This window comes from Amia ocellicauda, unplaced genomic scaffold, assembly GCF_036373705.1.
Source record: "Amia ocellicauda isolate fAmiCal2 unplaced genomic scaffold, fAmiCal2.hap1 HAP1_SCAFFOLD_158, whole genome shotgun sequence".
NCBI classification, from domain to species: Eukaryota; Metazoa; Chordata; class Actinopteri; order Amiiformes; family Amiidae; genus Amia; species Amia ocellicauda.
In genome coordinates this window covers 124,784-132,745 of record NW_027102721.1, presented here as the reverse complement: position 1 = coordinate 132,745, position 7,962 = coordinate 124,784, and the positions used below count along the sequence as shown (strand labels likewise).

At 45.0% G+C, this 7,962-nt stretch overlaps 2 non-coding genes across 2 annotated transcripts; one reads left to right on the top strand and one right to left on the bottom strand.

Moving 5' to 3' along the window:
• Window positions 1-734: 734 nt before the first annotated feature.
• trnaq-cug (transfer RNA glutamine (anticodon CUG)) lies at window positions 735-806 on the bottom strand. The gene has a single exon. It is a non-coding gene; the product is annotated as a tRNA-Gln (tRNA).
• Window positions 807-941: 135 nt separating this feature from the next.
• trnae-cuc (transfer RNA glutamic acid (anticodon CUC)) lies at window positions 942-1,013 on the top strand. The gene has a single exon. It is a non-coding gene; the product is annotated as a tRNA-Glu (tRNA).
• Window positions 1,014-7,962: the final 6,949 nt, after the last annotated feature.

Here is a 7,962-nt window from a genome sequence, read left to right as displayed (position 1 = left end):
AAGATAGTATGCAGACCGAGCAAGTTAGATTTATCGAGCTAGCAAACAGCCATTGAGGCACCTGTTCGGGACGTACCCTGTAGAAATTCCTGTCAACGATAAAAGGATCAAACGGTGGAGAAAAAGCCCGCAGGATGTTTGTCAAAACTCTGTTTGTGGACTGAATGGCTTTCCCAGATTAGCAGGGACTGTTTTTGGTATTGACTGAGGGACAGTTGTAAAAGACAACCTCTCACCGGACCTCTGGCATACACCAAAGAAAGCCACCTCACCTCTCCCCCGGATCTCACAAAACACAATCCCCCCCGCCCCCAGGGAAGACAGACCGCAATCGGACTCGGGCTTGCACCTTTTGATTGGATGAACGGCCGCAAACATTCTATGTCATTTTCTTTTAAAGCTTCACTCGTGCTTGTAAAAAACCGAGGTCTCACTGAAAGAATGCCCTGACGTGGTTGCTTCCAAGCTAGCTGGTTTACAAAGTTCCTTTTCGCTTTAACGATGATTTCCAAGAAGGGAAATAATCTATCTGTAATCTGTCAACACAGGCACCTTCTTCTCCGTTAAGCCACGCGGTCACCACCAGGAATATGAACGCACCAGGCCGACCCGGAGTTTTCGCCAATTCGTCTCCAAGCCTCCCAAGAGGGAACATAAACAGGCCTTATTCGCAGACACAGGCCCTCACGCAGGGAGACCACCGCTTCACCGCCGCTGCCCCTGCCAAGGGCCCCAGGTCCCACCGAGACTTGAACTCGGATCGCTGGATTCAGAGTCCAGAGTGCTAACCATTACACCATGGAACCAAGCCGGCTGCCCACCTCTTGCCCGTGATGAAGGTTTCTGCTCTACGCACACGTCTCGCTCTGTCGCACGGCCAAGTCCAGAGTGAGCCAAGTTGCGCCCAGAGTGCAGCGTGTGGCGGGTCACTTCCGGAGCCGTCCCTGGTGGTCTAGTGGTCAGGATTCGGCGCTCTCACCGCCGCGGCCCGGGTTCGATTCCCGGTCAGGGAAGGTGGATCTGTTGCTCTTCCTCTAGGACCTGTGAGTAGATAGTAGGGTTTTTTGGGCGCGGCCTATTTTGTTATGACGTATGCCCTAAGCTTATTAATATTCCTACGTCATAATTGGGGGGCGTGATTTTAGAGTTATTTCCTTAATTATTCCTACGTCATATCCGTCAGAAAGTGTACACCCCTAAAACCCTGAACAACAAGGCCACCCATAAAGACCCCCCCCCCCCCCCTGAAGGCAACGCCCCGAAACTCTCCTCTCTATTTAAGACCCCGCGCTGCTTTTAGGCAATACCTCTTTAATTCTCAGCATCTGAAACATCCCGCTTCTTCAACATGTCCAGCGACATCAACATGAAGCCCCGCAAGAAACAATCCCGGGCAAGGGTTCCTGTACTCACCAATTTGAAGATTGAACGCTCCTGGGTGTTGTTCTGGGGGGGTCGACGGGGTTACCGCTTTAAAAGGGATCCCAGCTATGTTGGAGTGGAGCTTTTTGCTTTGGGAGAGAAGGAGGGTACGTTGGAACCTTTTGAGACGGTGATTGAATACTCTTTTGAGGACTGGTTGAAGGTGATGGCATGGAGAGACCTGGGGCTTGTGGATAAGACTCTAGAAGGCTTGCAAGAGGGTCCAAGAGAAGGCGAAACGGAGTCTCCGACTCAGAGTTTTGAAAGGTGTGAATGGGAAAGCTTGCAGAACTACGGTACAGTGGTGAAGAGTCTATCTCTAACTACTGATCGTAAGGTTTTGTTTAGCAGTACCCTGATTACAAACCCTATTGAAGGGGTTGTGGAGGATCCAGAAAAACAGGTTACTGAAATTATGTTTGACGCCGTGGACTGGCCGTTCTTGAAAGAGGTCATAAACTGTATAAATGATGGTTTTGACATCTTGACCAAATGTTCACAACTGGATTCTGTTAGAAGGAGAATATGCTGGATTATGGATTATATATCCCCCTTGAATGACGACGACGATGATAAAACAGACGACCTGTGGGGGGTTGGAGGGGGGTCTGACGGCTCAGGGTCTACTCTCTTCTAAGAGGGCGGTGTGTCGTGACGTAGTGAAGAGATAGGATAAAAGGCGCAACAATTCATTCATGGTTTAAAATTAAAGAGAATGTCTTACCCGAAAGCTGCGGACGTCGACAGGCTCTACAGGCCTCTTCAAACCCGGGATCACCCCTGGTTCTATTCCCCAGATTTTGTATACACTCCGGAACCCTCTGACTGCGGTTACCCTCCAAGACCTCAGACCCCGGTCCCTCAGGACGAAACAACATGCGGAGCGATGGATGTCCAAATGAGTCTCGGGGATCCCCAGCCTCTGGAGCTCATGGAGGGCCTCGATTTTGCCGAACTGTCTACCGTCTGTGCGTCTCAGGAGGGGGTCAGTCCAATGGATGTAGAAACACCCCACAAACCACCAGGCGACCCAATGAGCATCGGACGGTCTCGGGGGCGTGATGAAGACGCAGGATTTATGCCCGGGGTAGGTGTCCAAGTAAGCAGAGTGGTTAAAAGCACCCTGGTGTATATTCTGAGTGCTCTCATCGACCGAGCTCTGAAAGAAGTCTGTCGGGGGTGTGAAGTGAATCACCCCAGTCAGTTGAGATACAGTTGTTTGTTTGAACCAGACCGTTACTATTTCCTGTTCTATTTCAACGTGTTTTACAGAAGACTGAACAAACCGTGGCTGAAACCGGCACTAATCAAGGCTCTGTCTTACTCCCACATACATGTCATTGCTGGACAAGTCCAGAAAATCATAGATGAGATTTTGCTGGAGCTGAAAAAGGAGCCGTTTATAATAGAGAAACTTGGGCAGCTGCTCAATGACCTGGATGAGCCAAGTAGAAAAACCGCTGGCAAGCTAAAAGCTTATTTCTTCCGTAAAGAAGTTAAAGCTGGGGGCAGCGACGAAGAATTCGACATCTACGCCACTGATTCAGACTCTGACCTGAACTAAGGGACTTTGAACATGGGGAATGTTCTGGACTGCTGCTGCAACTGGTTCTGTCATCAACACTCTGCAGCTAACCTGAGAGCGCTATTACACCATGTGCTTGACAGAAAAGTAGCCAACGCGAGCCTTTTCTCTACAGATTTAACCATCGATGAGGATCAACTTTCAAACCTGGAAAAGTTAATGGTTGCTGTAACAAAGACCGGGGGGTACGAACACTGGGATGAAGCGCTCAAGGGGGCCAAGAATGATATTAGGCCATTTCATCAACATCTGTATGACCTTTTACTGAGCATGTTTAATACCCCTCTGTTTACTTTTAAAATAGGTCATATTGTTGTTTTATTTACATATGTAACTGAGGTGTGTGCCTACAAGATAAAGAAACAGGTATTTGTTGATATAGATCAAGTAACCAATCATCTGATTTCTTTTTGTCTGGACCGTAGAAAAAATTGTTGTGTATGTTATACTTTTCTCAAATGTCTAAAAAGGGGTATCTGCTCTCCTGAAGTTGAATAAAAAACCTTGTATAAAAACTTTGCGCATAGTGTGGGTCTGTGTGTTTATTTGGCAGAATGACTCGGCAAGCTCCCCAAATGCATGAACTATACTACAACCCAGCCAAGATTGGGGGTTTGGCGGGTAAGAAGGGTTTTCAAAGAGGACTCGCTGAGGCCGGCGTGAAGGTTAATGATGTGGTTGTTTCAGAATGGTTACGGGAACAAGACGCCTATACCTTACATAAACCTCTCAGGATTAACTTTAAAAGAAACCGTGTATATGCAACTGACATAGACTCACAATGGCAAATGGATCTAGTCGATATGTCAAATTTATCAAAACATAACAATGGTCACAAATTTATGTTGATGTGTATCGATGTGTTATCAAAATATGCCTGGGCTCGCATTCTACATAACAAAACAGGTCGGGCGGTGACAAGGGCCTTTGAGGATATATTGTCCCAGGGACGATGTCCTAAAAAACTGCAGACTGATAAAGGAAAAGAGTTTCTCAACAGAGAATTTCAGAATCTACTGAAGAGACACAAAATACATCATTTCACCACCGGTAATGAGCTTAAGGCATCGGTGGTGGAGAGGTTTAACCGCACCATAAAGACCAAAATGTGGAGATATTTTACAGCGGTCAACACGTTCAAGTATTTTGATAAAGTTCAGGATTTTATCGATGCTTACAACCAAGGGTATCACGCCAGTATTAAAATGAAGCCTATAGATGTTGATCAAAGTAATTCTTTTAAGGTCTATAAAAAATTATACGGCCCATTTATTAAGAAGGGGAAAACTACTTATAAGTTCAACATCGGTGATGTGGTTCGCGTTTCAAAGCTAAGGAGTACTTTTGCCAAAGGTTATGAACAAACATTTTCTGACGAATATTTTACAGTTACCGAACAGGTGGCTAGAGACCCCCCCGTGTACCGGTTAAAAGACTATGACGGGGAGGATATAGAAGGAACGTTTTACGAAGCCGAGTTACAAAAAATTATTGTGGGTAAAGACATTGTATACAGAGTTGAAAAGATATTAGCTGAGAAAACCCAGAACCGGAAAAAATATGTGTTGGTGAAATGGCTTGGATGGCCTGAAAAGTTCAATAGTTGGGTCCCGGAACAACAGGTTTGTGATATTCAAGCCTTATAACAACATGCCCGCTGGTGTGATGGGGTCATTACTTTCGATACTCAAGATGGAATCAGGAGGCTTCTACGTGACTCTACCCAGTAACGCCTCTCTCGATATATACCCTAAAAATGAAATATCCAGTTACACGGTACAATTTGGAAAATCTATAGATCTAAGGGGGTCGTGGGAAGTGGGGTTGGCGGAAATACAGTATCCTTACACTTGGGCTGTTTTACAAGATAAGGATGCCACCTTCGCCATTTTTGACGATGTTAAAAAGAGTCAATGGACATTCACGATGCAAGGAGGTTATTATGACAATGTGGATACAATATTAGATGAGATGCATAAACAGTTCTCAGAAGGCACCCCCAACATCAAGCTATATTACAACCCTATTAAAAACAGAGTGTACAAGGTGTCAAAACCTGGTATTAGCATTCAAACCAAAGGACAACTGGGGCGTATATTAGGGTTCTATTCTGACACAGAGAGCAGGTTCTCAGAAGTGGTGGCACCCTTCCCGGCTGACATCAGTGGCGGCTTTTACACTCTTTATGTGTATACGGATATCATAACACACCAGAGGGTCGGGGATAGCTATGTCCCCCTTTTGAGAAATGTACTTATTAAAGGTAAAAGCAATGACATGGTCACAATTACTTATGACAAGCCACACTACGTACCAGTCTCAAAGACCCACTTTGACCATGTTTTCACAGGTGGATGTGACCCTGGGAGATCGGCTCATTAGTCAAAGCAGCAATACTTACCCCTATAGGGCCATGATGGAGTGTATCCTTAATTATAGTGAGGAGACCCTAAGCAAACAGTTCAGCCCCGGCCTTTTCTTCAAAGACACCCCGGAAGCTATGGACGACCAGGATCCAGAGGGACTCAATAAGGGTTTGCAAAAAAGAACGGCCTTTTCAACAGAAGGGAGGACCTTTGAGCTAATGGGACATATTCATGCAGACATATTTTTCCAAGAAAAACTCATGCTCAACGGGGTAGACATTAAAATTAAAATGATCCGTAGTAAAAGTGCTTTTTGTCTGATGACCCCTGATACTGAAAAATATAAACTGACCATATTATCGGCCTCGCTGTTTGTGAAAAAAGTATCCGTCTCCCCGGCGGTTAAACTAGGACATGCAAACGCCAAGTACCCGATCGAAAGAGTCTATATGAAAGTCCACAGTATCCCCGCAGGGACACGGGTGATGAACCAGGAAAATCTGTTTCTAGGCCAGCTCCCAAAACAGGTTATTATAGGTCTCGTGGATAATGATGCATTTACCGGGGTTTACAACAAGAACCCCTTTAACTTTAAACATTATAACGCGGAATTTATAGCACTGTACGTCGATGGTGTGCAGGTTCCATCCAGACCTTTTCAACCTGACTTTGAAAACGGCAACGCGGTTCGTGAATATTACAGTCTAGTACTGGCTACGGGTCGCCATCTCAAGGATCAACCTCTGCTGATCGATCGCCGGGAATACTGCAGCGGTTACACCCTGTACGGTTTCAACCTGACCCCTGACGAAGAGTGTGGACAACATTTTTCACTGATGAAGACGGGCAATATGCGTTTGGAGATGCGTTTCAAGCAGCCTCTACCACGCACTGTAAATATGGTCGTGTATGCTGTGTTTGACAACATTATTGAGGTGAATCAGAGGAGAAACGTTCTGTATGATTATTATTAAAATGAACACCAGAGAGCTCAACCACATCATGAATGCCCTGGACGGCTCACGGAAAGTGTTTCAAGGAGTCTACGCCTGCGACCAGCTGCCTAAATTTAAGATCAAGAATTTACCTGCAATGTACATAATCAACACACACCCTAAAAATATGCCCGGAGAACATTGGCTGGCTATTTATCTAAGGGAGGACCGCCGTGGGGAATTTTTTGATTCCTATGGAAACCCCCCGGATTTCAGACCTTTCCCTCGGAAGATCAATAACTTTCTGCTCAACAACTGTCAAGAAACCATTTACAGCGGTCGTCAAGTACAAAGTCTTCAGACCTTCACTTGTGGTCAACACTGTGTGTTTTTCTTATATCATAGATCTAAAGGAAGGTCATACCCCGATATTATGTCCTTGTACAGTGAGGATTTAGGCCAAAATGATAAAAAAGTGGCAGAGTTTGTCAGGACACTGTGGACCCCCCCTTATAACACAATTACTTACGACCCTAGCCAGCCATGTATACAGATGGGGTGTTCTTGTGAGGATTTTAAAAGATGTCATGCGTGTTAAAGTGAAAAAATAATGAAAACAGCCTTTGAATCATTAGTTTTGTTTTTATTCAACACAAATCTTATACAAAGCAGGGTTATGTTATAAATAAATGTACAACATTTGAAAATAAAAATAAAAAATAAAAAAATTGTTTGTCGGTTCCTTATTTACAGGGGAGACAAATAAAAACATGAGATTAATAAGCTTCCCAACGATGGATAGATCCTGAGGAGGGTTGCTCAACACGGTCAGAGTAATGAGATATCGGCGTCAGATCAGTCACCACCTCTTTACACAGACGGATTTTTTGTCGCGTTTCCTGGTTAGGGACTGTTGATTGGGGCATGTTCAGACAGGCCATCGCCTGTAGGAAAGCATTCCAGCCTACAGGTCGGCGACTATCGGGTACCTTATTAGTGCTAGTGACACTCTTCAACAAATCAAACATGTGTGAACCTTTGATCAGTTGTCCTTTAAAAACAAATTCACCCTGTTCATTCCAAGTCGTTACCCGCGGTTTCTGAACCATTTTGTGCAGAATATATTCTGCATGTCTTTTGCTTCTGGCCGGCATGTTTCTCAAAACATCCGTTACAACATCTCCCTCTGAACTCTCAACAGGTTCGGGCACCGCAACATCTTTATCAACCGTACCCCCCGCATCAGTCCCAGAACCATTTTCTTGAGAGGCCATGGTTAAAGTTAAAATGTTTTGATCTTTTTCACCCTGTCTAACCAGACGGAGGTAGCGCTGTAACGTGTTGCTATACATCTGGGCTTTGGAATACTGATTTAAATCGGCCCTGGCCAGTATAGCTTTCATTTCAGAGTCCAGGTTGTTTTCGGCCGTTTGTCTAATGGGCTCTGGCCCGACAACATTTTTTCTCAGTTTCTCAAGCTGCTCCTGAGGGATCAAAAACATTTTCTGAGCATATTCCATTATTAACCCACTCTGGAAGCTAGAAGACTGGTTAGGAAAGGCACGGCTATGCTCAACAGCGGTCCTATAAAACCTCCGGTTTGATTAATCTTCTTTCTTTTTCTTTTAATAGAATACTTCTTATTAGCGATGAT